Source organism: Chiloscyllium plagiosum, unplaced genomic scaffold (genome assembly GCF_037043375.1).
Source record: "Chiloscyllium plagiosum isolate Xiang-an unplaced genomic scaffold, Cpla_swu_hap1 HiC_scaffold_3, whole genome shotgun sequence".
NCBI classification, from domain to species: domain Eukaryota; kingdom Metazoa; phylum Chordata; class Chondrichthyes; order Orectolobiformes; family Hemiscylliidae; genus Chiloscyllium; species Chiloscyllium plagiosum.
Window position 1 is genome coordinate 123,200,199 of NW_028270141.1, and position 16,360 is coordinate 123,216,558.

The 16,360-nt window shown below is 51.9% G+C and overlaps 9 non-coding genes and 1 pseudogene across 9 annotated transcripts; all 10 read left to right on the forward strand.

The window, feature by feature from the left end:
* The first annotated feature begins 718 nt into the window (after positions 1–718).
* LOC148150867 (5S ribosomal RNA) lies at positions 719–837 on the forward strand. Its single transcript, XR_015756356.1, has one exon. It is a non-coding gene; the product is annotated as a 5S ribosomal RNA (ribosomal RNA).
* A 1,549-nt stretch (positions 838–2,386) lies between these two features.
* LOC148150868 (5S ribosomal RNA) lies at positions 2,387–2,505 on the forward strand (annotated as a pseudogene).
* A 1,546-nt stretch (positions 2,506–4,051) lies between these two features.
* LOC148150869 (5S ribosomal RNA) lies at positions 4,052–4,170 on the forward strand. Its single transcript, XR_015755834.1, has one exon. It is a non-coding gene; the product is annotated as a 5S ribosomal RNA (ribosomal RNA).
* A 1,546-nt stretch (positions 4,171–5,716) lies between these two features.
* LOC148150870 (5S ribosomal RNA) lies at positions 5,717–5,835 on the forward strand. The gene has a single exon (XR_015756357.1). It is a non-coding gene; the product is annotated as a 5S ribosomal RNA (ribosomal RNA).
* A 1,549-nt stretch (positions 5,836–7,384) lies between these two features.
* LOC148150871 (5S ribosomal RNA) lies at positions 7,385–7,503 on the forward strand. Its single transcript, XR_015755701.1, has one exon. It is a non-coding gene; the product is annotated as a 5S ribosomal RNA (ribosomal RNA).
* A 1,546-nt stretch (positions 7,504–9,049) lies between these two features.
* Positions 9,050–9,168, forward strand: LOC148150872 (5S ribosomal RNA). Its single transcript, XR_015756358.1, has one exon. It is a non-coding gene; the product is annotated as a 5S ribosomal RNA (ribosomal RNA).
* A 1,549-nt stretch (positions 9,169–10,717) lies between these two features.
* On the forward strand, positions 10,718–10,836 carry LOC148150873 (5S ribosomal RNA). Its single transcript, XR_015755703.1, has one exon. It is a non-coding gene; the product is annotated as a 5S ribosomal RNA (ribosomal RNA).
* A 1,546-nt stretch (positions 10,837–12,382) lies between these two features.
* LOC148150874 (5S ribosomal RNA) lies at positions 12,383–12,501 on the forward strand. The gene has a single exon (XR_015755931.1). It is a non-coding gene; the product is annotated as a 5S ribosomal RNA (ribosomal RNA).
* A 1,546-nt stretch (positions 12,502–14,047) lies between these two features.
* Positions 14,048–14,166, forward strand: LOC148150875 (5S ribosomal RNA). Its single transcript, XR_015756359.1, has one exon. It is a non-coding gene; the product is annotated as a 5S ribosomal RNA (ribosomal RNA).
* Positions 14,167–15,712: 1,546 nt separating this feature from the next.
* On the forward strand, positions 15,713–15,831 carry LOC148150876 (5S ribosomal RNA). Its single transcript, XR_015755738.1, has one exon. It is a non-coding gene; the product is annotated as a 5S ribosomal RNA (ribosomal RNA).
* Positions 15,832–16,360: the final 529 nt, after the last annotated feature.

The following is a 16,360-nucleotide window of genomic DNA, read 5'->3' on the forward strand; positions in this document are numbered from 1 at the left end:
CTATACTCAATCCCTCTTGTTATGAAGGCCAGCATGCTATTAGCCTTCTTCACTACCTGCTGTACCTGCATGCTTACCTTCATTGAGTGGTGTACAAGAACCCCCAGATCTCTCTGTACTGCCCCTTTACCTAAATTGATTCCACTTAGGTGGTAATCTGCCTTCCTGTTCTTGCCACCAAAGTGGATAAGGATCCATTTATCCACGTGAAAGTGCATCTGCCATGCATCTGAGCACTCACCTAACTTGTCCAGGTCACCCTGTAATCTCCTAACATCCTCATCACATTTCACCCTGCCACCCAGCTGATGAAATTTGCGAATGTTATTGCTAATACCATCTTGTATATCCTGAAGATAGATTGTAAAAAGCTGCGGTCCCAGTACTGATCCGTGCGGTACCCCACTGGTCAGTGCCCGGCATTCCGAAATGGAGGGGTGGAGGAGTGTGGAAGGATGAGAGAATGCAGGCTGCGGCCCTATGAAGCAGGGGGAGGGCTTGCAGTTGGCCTGTGTGGGGATGTGGGAGACTACAGGAGCCTGGTGGGCAAGGGCTGGCTGAAAGGCAGCTGGAGGGACGGAGGGAGGGAAGCACGCACGGAGGAGGAAGAGCAAAGAGAAAAGAGAAAAAAAAGCCAAAGGGGATAAAGAGAAAGAGCAAGAAAGAAAATGTGGCTGGCCAGCACGCCTTGAAGTAGGGAGAAAAGGCAGGGGCCAGCGCCTACGGCCATACTAGTCTGAAAACGCCCGATCTCGTCTGATCTCGGAAGCTAAGCAGACTCAGGCCTGGTTAGTACTTGGATGGGAGACCGCCTGGGAATACCAGGTGCAGTAGGCTTTTTCCGCCAGCAGTGGCTGCTCAAGTCACCCCTCTGCACTTGTCTTGTGCCAGGCAATGGAGCGGCAGGTTATTTTTGCTGCTGCTGCTGCTGTGCCTGGCATCAGTCTCCTGCAGGCACGAGACACGGAGGGGAGGAGAGCGGAGCGCTGCCAAAATCAGCAAGAAAGGCGGAAAGAAAGGGATTGGGGCTGCACGCTGTCTGCGGGTGGCAGTCAGGAAAGGCGGACAATAGACAATAGGTGCAGGAGTTGGCCATTCTGCCCTTCCAGCCTGCACCACCATTCAATATGATCATGGCTGATCATCCTTAATCAGTATCCTGTTCCTGCCTTATCTCCATAACCCTTGATTCCACTATCCTTGAGAGCTCTATCCAACTCTTTCTTAAATGAATCCAGAGACTGGGCCTCCACTGCCCTCTGGGGCAGAGCATTCCACACAGCCACCACTCTCTGGGTGAAGAAGTTTCTCCTCATCTCTGTCCTAAATGGTCTACCCCGTATTTTTAAGCTGTGTCCTCTGTTTCGGCACTCACCCCGCAGCGGAAACATGTTGCCTGCCGCCAGAGTGTCCAATCCTTTGATCATCTTATATGTCTCAACCAGATCCCCTCTCAGTCTTCTAAACTCAAGGGTACACAAGCCCAGTCGCTCCAGTCTTTCAGTGTAAGGTAATCCCGCCATTCCAGGAATTGACCTCGTGAACCTACGCTGCATTCCCTCAATAGCCAGAATGTCTCTCCTCAAATTTGGAGACCAGAACTGCACACAGTACTCCAGGTGTGGTCTCACCAGGGCCCTGTACAGCTGCAGAAGGACCTCTTTGCTTCTATACTCAATCCCTCTTGTTATGAAGGCCAGCATGCTATTAGCCTTCTTCACTACCTGCTGTACCTGCATGCTTACCTTCATTGAGTGGTGTACAAGAACCCCCAGATCTCTCTGTACTGCCCCTTTACCTAAATTGATTCCACTTAGGTGGTAATCTGCCTTCCTGTTCTTGCCACCAAAGTGGATAAGGATCCATTTATCCACGTGAAAGTGCATCTGCCATGCATCTGAGCACTCACCTAACTTGTCCAGGTCACCCTGTAATCTCCTAAGATCCTCATCACATTTCACCCTGCCACCCAGCTGATGAAATTTGCGAATGTTATTGCTAATACCATCTTGTATATCCTGAAGATAGATTGTAAAAAGCTGCGGTCCCAGTACTGATCCGTGCGGTACCCCACTGGTCAGTGCCCGGCATTCCGAAATGGAGGGGTGGAGGAGTGTGGAAGGATGAGAGAATGCAGGCTGCGGCCCTATGAAGCAGGGGGAGGGCTTGCAGTTGGCCTGTGTGGGGATGTGGGAGACTACAGGAGCCTGGTGGGCAAGGGCTGGCTGAAAGGCAGCTGGAGGGACGGAGGGAGGGAAGCACGCACGGAGGAGGAAGAGCAAAGAGAAAAGAGAAAAAAAAGCCAAAGGGGATAAAGAGAAAGAGCAAGAAAGAAAATGTGGCTGGCCAGCACGCCTTGAAGTAGGGAGAAAAGGCAGGGGCCAGCGCCTACGGCCATACTAGTCTGAAAACGCCCGATCTCGTCTGATCTCGGAAGCTCAGCAGACTCAGGCCTGGTTAGTAATTGGATGGGAGACTGCCTGGGAATACCAGGTGCAGTAGGCTTTTTCCGCCAGCAGTGGCTGCTCAAGTCACCCCTCTGCACTTGTCTTGTGCCAGGCAATGGAGCGGCAGGTTATTTTTGCTGCTGCTGCTGTGCCTGGCATCAGTCTCCTGCAGGCACGAGACACGGAGGGGAGGAGAGCGGAGCGCTGCCAAAATCAGCAAGAAAGGCGGAAAGAAAGGGATTGGGGCTGCACGCTGTCTGCGGGTGGCAGTCAGGAAAGGCGGACAATAGACAATAGGTGCAGGAGTTGGCCATTCTGCCCTTCCAGCCTGCACCACCATTCAATATGATCATGGCTGATCATCCTTAATCAGTATCCTGTTCCTGCCTTATCTCCATAACCCTTGATTCCACTATCCTTCAGAGCTCTATCCAACTCTTTCTTAAATGAATCCAGAGACTGGGCCTCCACTGCCCTCTGGGGCAGAGCATTCCACACAGCCACCACTCTCTGGGTGAAGAAGTTTCTCCTCATCTCTGTCCTAAATGGTCTACCCCGTATTTTTAAGCTGTGTCCTCTGTTTCGGCACTCACCCCGCAGCGGAAACATGTTGCCTGCCGCCAGAGTGTCCAATCCTTTGATCATCTTATATGTCTCAACCAGATCCCCTCTCAGTCTTCTAAACTCAAGGGTACACAAGCCCAGTCGCTCCAGTCTTTCAGTGTAAGGTAATCCCGCCATTCCAGGAATTGACCTCGTGAACCTACGCTGCATTCCCTCAATAGCCAGAATGTCTCTCCTCAAATTTGGAGACCAGAACTGCACACAGTACTCCAGGTGTGGTCTCACCAGGGCCCTGTACAGCTGCAGAAGGACCTCTTTGCTTCTATACTCAATCCCTCTTGTTATGAAGGCCAGCATGCTATTAGCCTTCTTCACTACCTGCTGTACCTGCATGCTTACCTTCATTGAGTGGTGTACAAGAACCCCCAGATCTCTCTGTACTGCCCCTTTACCTAAATTGATTCCACTTAGGTGGTAATCTGCCTTCCTGTTCTTGCCACCAAAGTGGATAAGGATCCATTTATCCACGTGAAAGTGCATCTGCCATGCATCTGAGCACTCACCTAACTTGTCCAGGTCACCCTGTAATCTCCTAACATCCTCATCACATTTCACCCTGCCACCCAGCTGATGAAATTTGCGAATGTTATTGCTAATACCATCTTGTATATCCTGAAGATAGATCGTAAAAAGCTGCGGTCCCAGTACTGATCCGTGCGGTACCCCACTGGTCAGTGCCCGGCATTCCGAAATGGAGGGGTGGAGGAGTGTGGAAGGATGAGAGAATGCAGGCTGCGGCCCTATGAAGCAGGGGGAGGGCTTGCAGTTGGCCTGTGTGGGGATGTGGGAGACTACAGGAGCCTGGTGGGCAAGGGCTGGCTGAAAAGCAGCTGGAGGGACGGAGGGAGGGAAGCACGCACGGAGGAGGAAGAGCAAAGAGAAAAGAGAAAAAAAAGCCAAAGGGGATAAAGAGAAAGAGCAAGAAAGAAAATGTGGCTGGCCAGCACGCCTTGAAGTAGGGAGAAAAGGCAGGGGCCAGCGCCTACGGCCATACTAGTCTGAAAACGCCCGATCTCGTCTGATCTCGGAAGCTAAGTAGTCTCAGGCCTGGTTAGTACTTGGATGGGAGACCGCCTGGGAATACCAGGTGCAGTAGGCTTTTTCCGCCAGCAGTGGCTGCTCAAGTCACCCCTCTGCACTTGTCTTGTGCCAGGCAATGGAGCGGCAGGTTATTTTTGCTGCTGCTGCTGTGCCTGGCATCAGTCTCCTGCAGGCACGAGACACGGAGGGGAGGAGAGCGGAGCGCTGCCAAAATCAGCAAGAAAGGCGGAAAGAAAGGGATTGGGGCTGCACGCTGTCTGCGGGTGGCAGTCAGGAAAGGCGGACAATAGACAATAGGTGCAGGAGTTGGCCATTCTGCCCTTCCAGCCTGCACCACCATTCAATATGATCATGGCTGATCATCCTTAATCAGTATCCTGTTCCTGCCTTATCTCCATAACCCTTGATTCCACTATCCTTGAGAGCTCTATCCAACTCTTTCTTAAATGAATCCAGAGACTGGGCCTCCACTGCCCTCTGGGGCAGAGCATTCCACACAGCCACCACTCTCTGGGTGAAGAAGTTTCTCCTCATCTCTGTCCTAAATGGTCTACCCCGTATTTTTAAGCTGTGTCCTCTGTTTCGGCACTCACCCCGCAGCGGAAACATGTTGCCTGCCGCCAGAGTGTCCAATCCTTTGATCATCTTATATGTCTCAACCAGATCCCCTCTCAGTCTTCTAAACTCAAGGGTACACAAGCCCAGTCGCTCCAGTCTTTCAGTGTAAGGTAATCCCGCCATTCCAGGAATTGACCTCGTGAACCTACGCTGCATTCCCTCAATAGCCAGAATGTCTCTCCTCAAATTTGGAGACCAGAACTGCACACAGTACTCCAGGTGTGGTCTCACCAGGGCCCTGTACAGCTGCAGAAGGACCTCTTTGCTTCTATACTCAATCCCTCTTGTTATGAAGGCCAGCATGCTATTAGCCTTCTTCACTACCTGCTGTACCTGCATGCTTACCTTCATTGAGTGGTGTACAAGAACCCCCAGATCTCTCTGTACTGCCCCTTTACCTAAATTGATTCCACTTAGGTGGTAATCTGCCTTCCTGTTCTTGCCACCAAAGTGGATAAGGATCCATTTATCCACGTGAAAGTGCATCTGCCATGCATCTGAGCACTCACCTAACTTGTCCAGGTCACCCTGTAATCTCCTAACATCCTCATCACATTTCACCCTGCCACCCAGCTGATGAAATTTGCGAATGTTATTGCTAATACCATCTTGTATATCCTGAAGATAGATTGTAAAAAGCTGCGGTCCCAGTACTGATCCGTGCGGTACCCCACTGGTCAGTGCCCGGCATTCCGAAATGGAGGGGTGGAGGAGTGTGGAAGGATGAGAGAATGCAGGCTGCGGCCCTATGAAGCAGGGGGAGGGCTTGCAGTTGGCCTGTGTGGGGATGTGGGAGACTACAGGAGCCTGGTGGGCAAGGGCTGGCTGAAAGGCAGCTGGAGGGACGGAGGGAGGGAAGCACGCACGGAGGAGGAAGAGCAAAGAGAAAAGAGAAAAAAAAGCCAAAGGGGATAAAGAGAAAGAGCAAGAAAGAAAATGTGGCTGGCCAGCACGCCTTGAAGTAGGGAGAAAAGGCAGGGGCCAGCGCCTACGGCCATACTAGTCTGAAAACGCCCGATCTCGTCTGATCTCGGAAGCTAAGCAGACTCAGGCCTGGTTAGTACTTGGATGGGAGACCGCCTGGGAATACCAGGTGCAGTAGGCTTTTTCCGCCAGCAGTGGCTGCTCAAGTCACCCCTCTGCACTTGTCTTGTGCCAGGCAATGGAGCGGCAGGTTATTTTTGCTGCTGCTGCTGCTGTGCCTGGCATCAGTCTCCTGCAGGCACGAGACACGGAGGGGAGGAGAGCGGAGCGCTGCCAAAATCAGCAAGAAAGGCGGAAAGAAAGGGATTGGGGCTGCACGCTGTCTGCGGGTGGCAGTCAGGAAAGGCGGACAATAGACAATAGGTGCAGGAGTTGGCCATTCTGCCCTTCCAGCCTGCACCACCATTCAATATGATCATGGCTGATCATCCTTAATCAGTATCCTGTTCCTGCCTTATCTCCATAACCCTTGATTCCACTATCCTTGAGAGCTCTATCCAACTCTTTCTTAAATGAATCCAGAGACTGGGCCTCCACTGCCCTCTGGGGCAGAGCATTCCACACAGCCACCACTCTCTGGGTGAAGAAGTTTCTCCTCATCTCTGTCCTAAATGGTCTACCCCGTATTTTTAAGCTGTGTCCTCTGTTTCGGCACTCACCCCGCAGCGGAAACATGTTGCCTGCCGCCAGAGTGTCCAATCCTTTGATCATCTTATATGTCTCAACCAGATCCCCTCTCAGTCTTCTAAACTCAAGGGTACACAAGCCCAGTCGCTCCAGTCTTTCAGTGTAAGGTAATCCCGCCATTCCAGGAATTGACCTCGTGAACCTACGCTGCATTCCCTCAATAGCCAGAATGTCTCTCCTCAAATTTGGAGACCAGAACTGCACACAGTACTCCAGGTGTGGTCTCACCAGGGCCCTGTACAGCTGCAGAAGGACCTCTTTGCTTCTATACTCAATCCCTCTTGTTATGAAGGCCAGCATGCTATTAGCCTTCTTCACTACCTGCTGTACCTGCATGCTTACCTTCATTGAGTGGTGTACAAGAACCCCCAGATCTCTCTGTACTGCCCCTTTACCTAAATTGATTCCACTTAGGTGGTAATCTGCCTTCCTGTTCTTGCCACCAAAGTGGATAAGGATCCATTTATCCACGTGAAAGTGCATCTGCCATGCATCTGAGCACTCACCTAACTTGTCCAGGTCACCCTGTAATCTCCTAACATCCTCATCACATTTCACCCTGCCACCCAGCTGATGAAATTTGCGAATGTTATTGCTAATACCATCTTGTATATCCTGAAGATAGATTGTAAAAAGCTGCGGTCCCAGTACTGATCCGTGCGGTACCCCACTGGTCAGTGCCCGGCATTCCGAAATGGAGGGGTGGAGGAGTGTGGAAGGATGAGAGAATGCAGGCTGCGGCCCTATGAAGCAGGGGGAGGGCTTGCAGTTGGCCTGTGTGGGGATGTGGGAGACTACAGGAGCCTGGTGGGCAAGGGCTGGCTGAAAGGCAGCTGGAGGGACGGAGGGAGGGAAGCACGCACGGAGGAGGAAGAGCAAAGAGAAAAGAGAAAAAAAAGCCAAAGGGGATAAAGAGAAAGAGCAAGAAAGAAAATGTGGCTGGCCAGCACGCCTTGAAGTAGGGAGAAAAGGCAGGTGCCAGCGCCTACGGCCATACTAGTCTGAAAACGCCCGATCTCGTCTGATCTCGGAAGCTAAGCAGACTCAGGCCTGGTTAGTAATTGGATGGGAGACCGCCTGGGAATACCAGGTGCAGTAGGCTTTTTCCGCCAGCAGTGGCTGCTCAAGTCACCCCTCTGCACTTGTCTTGTGCCAGGCAATGGAGCGGCAGGTTATTTTTGCTGCTGCTGCTGTGCCTGGCATCAGTCTCCTGCAGGCACGAGACACGGAGGGGAGGAGAGCGGAGCGCTGCCAAAATCAGCAAGAAAGGCGGAAAGAAAGGGATTGGGGCTGCACGCTGTCTGCGGGTGGCAGTCAGGAAAGGCGGACAATAGACAATAGGTGCAGGAGTTGGCCATTCTGCCCTTCCAGCCTGCACCACCATTCAATATGATCATGGCTGATCATCCTTAATCAGTATCCTGTTCCTGCCTTATCTCCATAACCCTTGATTCCACTATCCTTGAGAGCTCTATCCAACTCTTTCTTAAATGAATCCAGAGACTGGGCCTCCACTGCCCTCTGGGGCAGAGCATTCCACACAGCCACCACTCTCTGGGTGAAGAAGTTTCTCCTCATCTCTGTCCTAAATGGTCTACCCCGTATTTTTAAGCTGTGTCCTCTGTTTCGGCACTCACCCCGCAGCGGAAACATGTTGCCTGCCGCCAGAGTGTCCAATCCTTTGATCATCTTATATGTCTCAACCAGATCCCCTCTCAGTCTTCTAAACTCAAGGGTACACAAGCCCAGTCGCTCCAGTCTTTCAGTGTAAGGTAATCCCGCCATTCCAGGAATTGACCTCGTGAACCTACGCTGCATTCCCTCAATAGCCAGAATGTCTCTCCTCAAATTTGGAGACCAGAACTGCACACAGTACTCCAGGTGTGGTCTCACCAGGGCCCTGTACAGCTGCAGAAGGACCTCTTTGCTTCTATACTCAATCCCTCTTGTTATGAAGGCCAGCATGCTATTAGCCTTCTTCACTACCTGCTGTACCTGCATGCTTACCTTCATTGAGTGGTGTACAAGAACCCCCAGATCTCTCTGTACTGCCCCTTTACCTAAATTGATTCCACTTAGGTGGTAATCTGCCTTCCTGTTCTTGCCACCAAAGTGGATAAGGATCCATTTATCCACGTGAAAGTGCATCTGCCATGCATCTGAGCACTCACCTAACTTGTCCAGGTCACCCTGTAATCTCCTAACATCCTCATCACATTTCACCCTGCCACCCAGCTGATGAAATTTGCGAATGTTATTGCTAATACCATCTTGTATATCCTGAAGATAGATCGTAAAAAGCTGCGGTCCCAGTACTGATCCGTGCGGTACCCCACTGGTCAGTGCCCGGCATTCCGAAATGGAGGGGTGGAGGAGTGTGGAAGGATGAGAGAATGCAGGCTGCGGCCCTATGAAGCAGGGGGAGGGCTTGCAGTTGGCCTGTGTGGGGATGTGGGAGACTACAGGAGCCTGGTGGGCAAGGGCTGGCTGAAAGGCAGCTGGAGGGACGGAGGGAGGGAAGCACGCACGGAGGAGGAAGAGCAAAGAGAAAAGAGAAAAAAAAGCCAAAGGGGATAAAGAGAAAGAGCAAGAAAGAAAATGTGGCTGGCCAGCACGCCTTGAAGTAGGGAGAAAAGGCAGGGGCCAGCGCCTACGGCCATACTAGTCTGAAAACGCCCGATCTCGTCTGATCTCGGAAGCTAAGCAGACTCAGGCCTGGTTAGTACTTGGATGGGAGACCGCCTGGGAATACCAGGTGCAGTAGGCTTTTTCCGCCAGCAGTGGCTGCTCAAGTCACCCCTCTGCACTTGTCTTGTGCCAGGCAATGGAGCGGCAGGTTATTTTTGCTGCTGCTGCTGCTGTGCCTGGCATCAGTCTCCTGCAGGCACGAGACACGGAGGGGAGGAGAGCGGAGCGCTGCCAAAATCAGCAAGAAAGGCGGAAAGAAAGGGATTGGGGCTGCACGCTGTCTGCGGGTGGCAGTCAGGAAAGGCGGACAATAGACAATAGGTGCAGGAGTTGGCCATTCTGCCCTTCCAGCCTGCACCACCATTCAATATGATCATGGCTGATCATCCTTAATCAGTATCCTGTTCCTGCCTTATCTCCATAACCCTTGATTCCACTATCCTTGAGAGCTCTATCCAACTCTTTCTTAAATGAATCCAGAGACTGGGCCTCCACTGCCCTCTGGGGCAGAGCATTCCACACAGCCACCACTCTCTGGGTGAAGAAGTTTCTCCTCATCTCTGTCCTAAATGGTCTACCCCGTATTTTTAAGCTGTGTCCTCTGTTTCGGCACTCACCCCGCAGCGGAAACATGTTGCCTGCCGCCAGAGTGTCCAATCCTTTGATCATCTTATATGTCTCAACCAGATCCCCTCTCAGTCTTCTAAACTCAAGGGTACACAAGCCCAGTCGCTCCAGTCTTTCAGTGTAAGGTAATCCCGCCATTCCAGGAATTGACCTCGTGAACCTACGCTGCATTCCCTCAATAGCCAGAATGTCTCTCCTCAAATTTGGAGACCAGAACTGCACACAGTACTCCAGGTGTGGTCTCACCAGGGCCCTGTACAGCTGCAGAAGGACCTCTTTGCTTCTATACTCAATCCCTCTTGTTATGAAGGCCAGCATGCTATTAGCCTTCTTCACTACCTGCTGTACCTGCATGCTTACCTTCATTGAGTGGTGTACAAGAACCCCCAGATCTCTCTGTACTGCCCCTTTACCTAAATTGATTCCACTTAGGTGGTAATCTGCCTTCCTGTTCTTGCCACCAAAGTGGATAAGGATCCATTTATCCACGTGAAAGTGCATCTGCCATGCATCTGAGCACTCACCTAACTTGTCCAGGTCACCCTGTAATCTCCTAACATCCTCATCACATTTCACCCTGCCACCCAGCTGATGAAATTTGCGAATGTTATTGCTAATACCATCTTGTATATCCTGAAGATAGATTGTAAAAAGCTGCGGTCCCAGTACTGATCCGTGCGGTACCCCACTGGTCAGTGCCCGGCATTCCGAAATGGAGGGGTGGAGGAGTGTGGAAGGATGAGAGAATGCAGGCTGCGGCCCTATGAAGCAGGGGGAGGGCTTGCAGTTGGCCTGTGTGGGGATGTGGGAGACTACAGGAGCCTGGTGGGCAAGGGCTGGCTGAAAGGCAGCTGGAGGGACGGAGGGAGGGAAGCACGCACGGAGGAGGAAGAGCAAAGAGAAAAGAGAAAAAAAAGCCAAAGGGGATAAAGAGAAAGAGCAAGAAAGAAAATGTGGCTGGCCAGCACGCCTTGAAGTAGGGAGAAAAGGCAGGGGCCAGCGCCTACGGCCATACTAGTCTGAAAACGCCCGATCTCGTCTGATCTCGGAAGCTAAGCAGACTCAGGCCTGGTTAGTAATTGGATGGGAGACCGCCTGGGAATACCAGGTGCAGTAGGCTTTTTCCGCCAGCAGTGGCTGCTCAAGTCACCCCTCTGCACTTGTCTTGTGCCAGGCAATGGAGCGGCAGGTTATTTTTGCTGCTGCTGCTGTGCCTGGCATCAGTCTCCTGCAGGCACGAGACACGGAGGGGAGGAGAGCGGAGCGCTGCCAAAATCAGCAAGAAAGGCGGAAAGAAAGGGATTGGGGCTGCACGCTGTCTGCGGGTGGCAGTCAGGAAAGGCGGACAATAGACAATAGGTGCAGGAGTTGGCCATTCTGCCCTTCCAGCCTGCACCACCATTCAATATGATCATGGCTGATCATCCTTAATCAGTATCCTGTTCCTGCCTTATCTCCATAACCCTTGATTCCACTATCCTTGAGAGCTCTATCCAACTCTTTCTTAAATGAATCCAGAGACTGGGCCTCCACTGCCCTCTGGGGCAGAGCATTCCACACAGCCACCACTCTCTGGGTGAAGAAGTTTCTCCTCATCTCTGTCCTAAATGGTCTACCCCGTATTTTTAAGCTGTGTCCTCTGTTTCGGCACTCACCCCGCAGCGGAAACATGTTGCCTGCCGCCAGAGTGTCCAATCCTTTGATCATCTTATATGTCTCAACCAGATCCCCTCTCAGTCTTCTAAACTCAAGGGTACACAAGCCCAGTCGCTCCAGTCTTTCAGTGTAAGGTAATCCCGCCATTCCAGGAATTGACCTCGTGAACCTACGCTGCATTCCCTCAATAGCCAGAATGTCTCTCCTCAAATTTGGAGACCAGAACTGCACACAGTACTCCAGGTGTGGTCTCACCAGGGCCCTGTACAGCTGCAGAAGGACCTCTTTGCTTCTATACTCAATCCCTCTTGTTATGAAGGCCAGCATGCTATTAGCCTTCTTCACTACCTGCTGTACCTGCATGCTTACCTTCATTGAGTGGTGTACAAGAACCCCCAGATCTCTCTGTACTGCCCCTTTACCTAAATTGATTCCACTTAGGTGGTAATCTGCCTTCCTGTTCTTGCCACCAAAGTGGATAAGGATCCATTTATCCACGTGAAAGTGCATCTGCCATGCATCTGAGCACTCACCTAACTTGTCCAGGTCACCCTGTAATCTCCTAACATCCTCATCACATTTCACCCTGCCACCCAGCTGATGAAATTTGCGAATGTTATTGCTAATACCATCTTGTATATCCTGAAGATAGATTGTAAAAAGCTGCGGTCCCAGTACTGATCCGTGCGGTACCCCACTGGTCAGTGCCCGGCATTCCGAAATGGAGGGGTGGAGGAGTGTGGAAGGATGAGAGAATGCAGGCTGCGGCCCTATGAAGCAGGGGGAGGGCTTGCAGTTGGCCTGTGTGGGGATGTGGGAGACTACAGGAGCCTGGTGGGCAAGGGCTGGCTGAAAGGCAGCTGGAGGGACGGAGGGAGGGAAGCACGCACGGAGGAGGAAGAGCAAAGAGAAAAGAGAAAAAAAAGCCAAAGGGGATAAAGAGAAAGAGCAAGAAAGAAAATGTGGCTGGCCAGCACGCCTTGAAGTAGGGAGAAAAGGCAGGGGCCAGCGCCTACGGCCATACTAGTCTGAAAACGCCCGGTCTCGTCTGATCTCGGAAGCTAAGTAGACTCAGGCCTGGTTAGTACTTGGATGGGAGACCGCCTGGGAATACCAGGTGCAGTAGGCTTTTTCCGCCAGCAGTGGCTGCTCAAGTCACCCCTCTGCACTTGTCTTGTGCCAGGCAATGGAGCGGCAGGTTATTTTTGCTGCTGCTGCTGTGCCTGGCATCAGTCTCCTGCAGGCACGAGACACGGAGGGGAGGAGAGCGGAGCGCTGCCAAAATCAGCAAGAAAGGCGGAAAGAAAGGGATTGGGGCTGCACGCTGTCTGCGGGTGGCAGTCAGGAAAGGCGGACAATAGACAATAGGTGCAGGAGTTGGCCATTCTGCCCTTCCAGCCTGCACCACCATTCAATATGATCATGGCTGATCATCCTTAATCAGTATCCTGTTCCTGCCTTATCTCCATAACCCTTGATTCCACTATCCTTGAGAGCTCTATCCAACTCTTTCTTAAATGAATCCAGAGACTGGGCCTCCACTGCCCTCTGGGGCAGAGCATTCCACACAGCCACCACTCTCTGGGTGAAGAAGTTTCTCCTCATCTCTGTCCTAAATGGTCTACCCCGTATTTTTAAGCTGTGTCCTCTGTTTCGGCACTCACCCCGCAGCGGAAACATGTTGCCTGCCGCCAGAGTGTCCAATCCTTTGATCATCTTATATGTCTCAACCAGATCCCCTCTCAGTCTTCTAAACTCAAGGGTACACAAGCCCAGTCGCTCCAGTCTTTCAGTGTAAGGTAATCCCGCCATTCCAGGAATTGACCTCGTGAACCTACGCTGCATTCCCTCAATAGCCAGAATGTCTCTCCTCAAATTTGGAGACCAGAACTGCACACAGTACTCCAGGTGTGGTCTCACCAGGGCCCTGTACAGCTGCAGAAGGACCTCTTTGCTTCTATACTCAATCCCTCTTGTTATGAAGGCCAGCATGCTATTAGCCTTCTTCACTACCTGCTGTACCTGCATGCTTACCTTCATTGAGTGGTGTACAAGAACCCCCAGATCTCTCTGTACTGCCCCTTTACCTAAATTGATTCCACTTAGGTGGTAATCTGCCTTCCTGTTCTTGCCACCAAAGTGGATAAGGATCCATTTATCCACGTGAAAGTGCATCTGCCATGCATCTGAGCACTCACCTAACTTGTCCAGGTCACCCTGTAATCTCCTAAGATCCTCATCACATTTCACCCTGCCACCCAGCTGATGAAATTTGCGAATGTTATTGCTAATACCATCTTGTATATCCTGAAGATAGATTGTAAAAAGCTGCGGTCCCAGTACTGATCCGTGCGGTACCCCACTGGTCAGTGCCCGGCATTCCGAAATGGAGGGGTGGAGGAGTGTGGAAGGATGAGAGAATGCAGGCTGCGGCCCTATGAAGCAGGGGGAGGGCTTGCAGTTGGCCTGTGTGGGGATGTGGGAGACTACAGGAGCCTGGTGGGCAAGGGCTGGCTGAAAGGCAGCTGGAGGGACGGAGGGAGGGAAGCACGCACGGAGGAGGAAGAGCAAAGAGAAAAGAGAAAAAAAAGCCAAAGGGGATAAAGAGAAAGAGCAAGAAAGAAAATGTGGCTGGCCAGCACGCCTTGAAGTAGGGAGAAAAGGCAGGGGCCAGCGCCTACGGCCATACTAGTCTGAAAACGCCCGATCTCGTCTGATCTCGGAAGCTAAGCAGACTCAGGCCTGGTTAGTACTTGGATGGGAGACCGCCTGGGAATACCAGGTGCAGTAGGCTTTTTCCGCCAGCAGTGGCTGCTCAAGTCACCCCTCTGCACTTGTCTTGTGCCAGGCAATGGAGCGGCAGGTTATTTTTGCTGCTGCTGCTGTGCCTGGCATCAGTCTCCTGCAGGCACGAGACACGGAGGGGAGGAGAGCGGAGCGCTGCCAAAATCAGCAAGAAAGGCGGAAAGAAAGGGATTGGGGCTGCACGCTGTCTGCGGGTGGCAGTCAGGAAAGGCGGACAATAGACAATAGGTGCAGGAGTTGGCCATTCTGCCCTTCCAGCCTGCACCACCATTCAATATGATCATGGCTGATCATCCTTAATCAGTATCCTGTTCCTGCCTTATCTCCATAACCCTTGATTCCACTATCCTTGAGAGCTCTATCCAACTCTTTCTTAAATGAATCCAGAGACTGGGCCTCCACTGCCCTCTGGGGCAGAGCATTCCACACAGCCACCACTCTCTGGGTGAAGAAGTTTCTCCTCATCTCTGTCCTAAATGGTCTACCCCGTATTTTTAAGCTGTGTCCTCTGTTTCGGCACTCACCCCGCAGCGGAAACATGTTGCCTGCCGCCAGAGTGTCCAATCCTTTGATCATCTTATATGTCTCAACCAGATCCCCTCTCAGTCTTCTAAACTCAAGGGTACACAAGCCCAGTCGCTCCAGTCTTTCAGTGTAAGGTAATCCCGCCATTCCAGGAATTGACCTCGTGAACCTACGCTGCATTCCCTCAATAGCCAGAATGTCTCTCCTCAAATTTGGAGACCAGAACTGCACACAGTACTCCAGGTGTGGTCTCACCAGGGCCCTGTACAGCTGCAGAAGGACCTCTTTGCTTCTATACTCAATCCCTCTTGTTATGAAGGCCAGCATGCTATTAGCCTTCTTCACTACCTGCTGTACCTGCATGCTTACCTTCATTGAGTGGTGTACAAGAACCCCCAGATCTCTCTGTACTGCCCCTTTACCTAAATTGATTCCACTTAGGTGGTAATCTGCCTTCCTGTTCTTGCCACCAAAGTGGATAAGGATCCATTTATCCACGTGAAAGTGCATCTGCCATGCATCTGAGCACTCACCTAACTTGTCCAGGTCACCCTGTAATCTCCTAACATCCTCATCACATTTCACCCTGCCACCCAGCTGATGAAATTTGCGAATGTTATTGCTAATACCATCTTGTATATCCTGAAGATAGATTGTAAAAAGCTGCGGTCCCAGTACTGATCCGTGCGGTACCCCACTGGTCAGTGCCCGGCATTCCGAAATGGAGGGGTGGAGGAGTGTGGAAGGATGAGAGAATGCAGGCTGCGGCCCTATGAAGCAGGGGGAGGGCTTGCAGTTGGCCTGTGTGGGGATGTGGGAGACTACAGTAGCCTGGTGGGCAAGGGCTGGCTGAAAGGCAGCTGGAGGGACGGAGGGAGGGAAGCACGCACGGAGGAGGAAGAGCAAAGAGAAAAGAGAAAAAAAAGCCAAAGGGGATAAAGAGAAAGAGCAAGAAAGAAAATGTGGCTTGCCAGCACGCCTTGAAGTAGGGAGAAAAGGCAGGGGCCAGCGCCTACAGCCATACTAGTCTGAAAACGCCCGATCTCGTCTGATCTCGGAAGCTAAGCAGACTCAGGCCTGGTTAGTAATTGGATGGGAGACCGCCTGGGAATACCAGGTGCAGTAGGCTTTTTCCGCCAGCAGTGGCTGCTCAAGTCACCCCTCTGCACTTGTCTTGTGCCAGGCAATGGAGCGGCAGGTTATTTTTGCTGCTGCTGCTGTGCCTGGCATCAGTCTCCTGCAGGCACGAGACACGGAGGGGAGGAGAGCGGAGCGCTGCCAAAATCAGCAAGAAAGGCGGAAAGAAAGGGATTGGGGCTGCACGCTGTCTGCGGGTGGCAGTCAGGAAAGGCGGACAATAGACAATAGGTGCAGGAGTTGGCCATTCTGCCCTTCCAGCCTGCACCACCATTCAATATGATCATGGCTGATCATCCTTAATCAGTATCCTGTTCCTGCCTTATCTCCATAACCCTTGATTCCACTATCCTTGAGAGCTCTATCCAACTCTTTCTTAAATGAATCCAGAGACTGGGCCTCCACTGCCCTCTGGGGCAGAGCATTCCACACAGCCACCACTCTCTGGGTGAAGAAGTTTCTCCTCATCTCTGTCCTAAATGGTCTACCCCGTATTTTTAAGCTGTGTCCTCTGTTTCGGC